Below are 5,000 nucleotides of genomic sequence, written 5' to 3'. Positions count from 1 at the left end.
GCTTAATATGTTTTGCTAAAATTGCTGTTTCTTTTCAGATATCAACAGAAAAAGTTAACTGAAATTCATTAAAATGACAGATCTATTGGACTTTCAAAGAGGTCAAATTGTGGTGTGCATATAGCAGGCGCTAGCGTAATGAAAACAGCCGAAGTGTTTGGTGTATCATGAAGTCCTGTCTCAAAAGTAATGACAGCCTTTGAGGAAGTGGGAAAAACCTTCTAGTCAAAACAAAACTCTGGAAGAAAACCAAAACCTTCAGATAAGGACTGTTGGACTCTTATGCAAATTGTTAGAAAGGATCACAAAAGTACAGCTCCCAAAGTAACTGTAGAGCTTAATAACCATCTCAAGAACCCAGTTTCCATAAAACTGATTGCTGGGAGTTGCACAAAGCTGGATTTCATGGGAGGGCTGCAATCAGAAAACCACTACTTTCAAAAACCAACTTTGCAAAGCATTTAGAGTGGGGTAAAAACCTACAAAACTGATCCCTAGAGCAGTGGAAGAATGTCATTTTCTTGGACAAGTCATCTTTTACCATATTTCTGACCACTGGCCGAGTATACATGTGGAGACATCCAAAACAAGCCTTTGACCCAGACTACCTTCTTCCAACTGTTAAACATGGAGGAGGATCTATGATGATCTGAGAGGTGGGGGCTATATCTTGGAAATCTGCCAGCCCAATGATTTCCCTTCATGGCAGACTATTTAAGCATTTTATCTGATCAAATTCATCCTATGATTGCAGAACTGTTTCTGAAGGGAAATGCAATCTTTCAGGATGATAATGCACCAATTCACAGAGCAGCTAAAGTTGTTACTGAATGGCATGAGAAACATTCTAGAGAAGTTGAACATCTTATCTTGCCACCACAGCCTCCAGATCTCAATATTATTGAACATTTGTGGTGCATTTTAGGAAAACAGGAAAAGGAGTCAATACCCTCCACCATCATCACTGCAAGAATTGGGGACTCTTTTAGCTGAAAAATGGACAAAAATTCTTTTGGAAACAATTCAAACTTTGTACAAGTTCATACCTTGTAGAATTCAAGCTGTAATTACTGCTACAGGCAGCCCTACCCCATATTAAAATAAATTTGTTTGAAATTTTAAGGTGTTTCCATTATTTTGTCCAACTCCTGTATGTTTACACAATATACACACACACACACACACACATATATATATATATATATATATATATATATATATAGCCAGAAGATGAGGTCCAGAGATTTTCAGTGTAGAAGACACTTAGTAGTGCTCAAATGATCCAAACTTAGACTCATACCTTTACAGGGAATCAATTCCACAGGATTTTAAAAAATCATAACCTAGGTATCTCATTCGAAAATGACACACACTGGAAACATCTTAAATCTATATCACCCTTTCTAGAAACCCTATCAATCATTACAATATATCTACATCCTATCAAATTACCCTAAACTTACTCCTAATAGAATAGTCACAGATATTTTTATCAGAATCTCCAGCTTATCTACTAACAAAGATATTTTTAATAATCATGCCCCACACTATAACCAAGCTCAGCAGATAAGTGGTTTCTGTAAAAAGAACTCTTATATCTCCAACACTAAACTTAAGGCAAAAATTGCACATTTCTTTCCTAGAGCAGGTAGGAAGACCACAGAGTAGGTAGGAAAACCACAGAACAGGTAGGAAAACTTGCAATTATTAGGTGTTTCAATTCAGCCCTCTTGGAGGTTTCTGTCAATGCAAAAATGTAGTCTACAAGTGCAGAGTAATAATACTATGCTCCCACCAAGTAAGGGTCTATAACGACAGAATGTCAATTTCAAGCACTGCTACTGAGCACAAATGGACTCTTTCTCCAATCCAAATTCTAAATATTCTACCACCTTAGCAACTTAAATACATAACCACAAATCCCAAAACTACTCTATCCCGATCCATCATAAGGAGGCTCCCTCGTTCAGCTCAAACCTTGGTATTTGTAAGGGATCACTAATCATCCTTTGCAACCACAATCCCTGATTACTTAATAGATTCTCAGATGTAATACTCTCTTGTAAACACAGGTTCTACTCATCATTTACTCATTTTATTAAATCTATATAATCTCATAACAATGATTATCATTAATTATAATTAACCTTGGGGTACAACAAGGTTAGCGAAGCAATGCATCTTCTCCAGTAATACCATCCTTCTCATGATTACCTTTGAAAATTCTTCTTACCCACAACATACCACCTCCCTCACAAATTGTATTCTTTCCCCATTGTCTCAATTCTCACCTTCAATCAAGAGCACTTGCAACTACCACAATCAATTAGCTACTAAACAATCAACATCCACCCCTCTACCCAATTTCATACACCTTTGCAAACCTCAGTACTCCCCCTCCACCACCAATCCACCTTCATTATAGTACTAACCACAGCTACCCTATCACCGACTAACTCCCCACTCTATGCACCTCCCTTTATCTTCTCTCATATCTTTGTTCATACTTTAGTAATCTCCTTCTGTTGCCTAATTAGAGTCTTTCCCTCCCTCAAATAATTGTCATCCCTTTTCTCACTATCTCAACACTATACACAACCCAATAATTGACTACCCTTCAATTACTACCCACTGCATCCCTCCCACTCATCTCTCAACTCTCCACATCGACTACCACTTCCTTAATACTTCCATTCTTAAGCCGCCACTCTCTTTCTGAACTAGTTTATTTATCTCCTCTCACCATTCTGTCTTAACACTCACCATAACTCCATCCTACCTCCTTCCTCTAATACTGCTTGCTCTCCACATTTAATCTGTCCACCTTTGCACTTCTTGATGGCAGCTCAATTTATCCAATTCTGATTGCCTTCTATTATGGCCTACATACTGTGATGAATACATCTACCAACATTCTCCCAGAAACAGCTGTTAGACTTATATCCTCCCCTTTAATTTTCTCTGTCATTTGCACTCTGTAAGTTGGATCTACTCCTTTTCTCCTTCACTCAACTCTCTCTCTCTCTCTCTTTCTCTAAATATATATATATATCATCATCATCATCGTTTAACGTCCGCTTTCCATGCTAGCATGGGTTGGACGGTTCAACTGGGGTCTGGGAAGCCCGAAGGCTGCACCAGGCCAGTCAGATGTGGCAGTGTTTCTACAGCTGGATGCCCTTCCTAACGCCAACCACTCCGAGAGTGTAGTGGGTGATTTTATGTGCCACCGACACAGGTGCCAGACGAGGCTGGCAGACGGCCACGCTCGGATGGTGTTTTTATGTGCCACCGACACAGGTGCCAGACGAGGCTGGCAGACGGCCACGCTCGGATGGTGTTTTCTTATGTGTCACCGACACAGGTGCCAGACGAGGCTGGCGGACGGCCATGCTCGGATGGTGTTTGTATATCATCATCATCATCATCATCATCATCGTTTAACGTCCGCTTTCCATGCTAGCATGGGTTGGACGGTTCAACTGGGGTCTGGGAAGCCCGAAGGCTGCACCAGGCCAGTCAGATGTGGCAGTGTTTCTACAGCTGGATGCCCTTCCTAACGCCAACCACTCCGAGAGTGTAGTGGGTGATTTTATGTGCCACCGACACAGGTGCCAGACGAGGCTGGCAGACGGCCACGCTCGGATGGTGTTTTTTATGTGCCACCGACACAGGTGCCAGACGAGGCTGGCAGACGGCCACGCTCGGATGGTGTTTTCTTATGTGTCACCGACACAGGTGCCAGACGAGGCTGGCGGACGGCCACGCTCGGATGGTGTTTGTATATATATATATATATATATATATGTATGTATGTATGCATGGATATATAGTTATGTCATCACTTCATCATTTAAAGTCTGTTTTCAATGCTTACATGCTTTGTTAGAAGCTGGTAAGCTAGAAGACTGTGCCAAGTTCAACTGTCTGTTCTGGCATGGCTTCTACAGCTGGATGCTTTTCTTAATGCTCACCACTTTACACACTGTACTAGGTGCCTTTTATGTGACAGCAGCCCTGGTGAAATCACAAAGTATTTTACAAGACAAAAACCCTCAACAGAGGAGGGAGTAGTATTGAGGGAGGTAGTTTTGTGCCATGTGTGTATCTAATGGGAGACCACAAGAAGTTACATTATTAACCATGCATTGTTAGGAATCCACAGTTGGGTATGTCACAGAATATATACACATGACAAAACAAGAAAGTTTGTGTATAAACTATTTAATTCGTACCAGCTTACACATGTTTCATAAACAAAAAAGAAACTATACAACTAAATTCTTTTTGGTATTGCTTCCAATTCTTTACATTCTGAGTTCTAATCCCACTGAAGTCAACTTGACTCATCCCCTCAATCCAAAAATTGTTGCATTTGTGCAAAATTTGATAGACATTATAACAACAACAACAACAACAACAATAATAATAATTATTATTAAGGTAGTGAGGTGACAAAAATCATTAGTATGCTAGACAAAATGCTTTGCAGCATTTTCTTCATCTTTATGTTGTGTTAAAATTCTGTGAAGATTGACTGCCTTTGATCCTTAGAGGGAGGGGAGAAGGCTTGATAAAATAAGTATTAGTTGAACCCTGGGGTCGATATAATTGATTTATCCTCCCCCCTAAATATTGCTGGCCTTATGTTTAAATTTGAGACATTTAACCTTATTATTATAAGGGCATGAGCTGGCAGGATCATTGCTGTGTTGGACAAGAAGCTTTGTGGTATTTCTTCTGGCTCTACATTCTGAATTCAAATACCACTGAACTCAGCTTTGCCTTTCATCTTTTTGTTGTTTACACACCCATCTTCGTCTTTTGTTTTTTGTAAATTCTCACTATATATATATATATATATATATGTATGTGTGTGTGCGTGCGTGCATCTGTGTGTTTGTGTGTGTGTGCGTCTGTGTGTGTGTGTATGTGCGTGTGAATGAAGGCTACCATTAGTTTCATTAAAAGAAAGTACGAAAATATCCTACTGTCTTAAC

This window comes from Octopus sinensis, unplaced genomic scaffold (assembly GCF_006345805.1).
Source record: "Octopus sinensis unplaced genomic scaffold, ASM634580v1 Contig16385, whole genome shotgun sequence".
Taxonomy (NCBI): Eukaryota; Metazoa; Mollusca; class Cephalopoda; order Octopoda; family Octopodidae; genus Octopus; species Octopus sinensis.
This window is presented reverse-complemented; position numbering follows the sequence as displayed.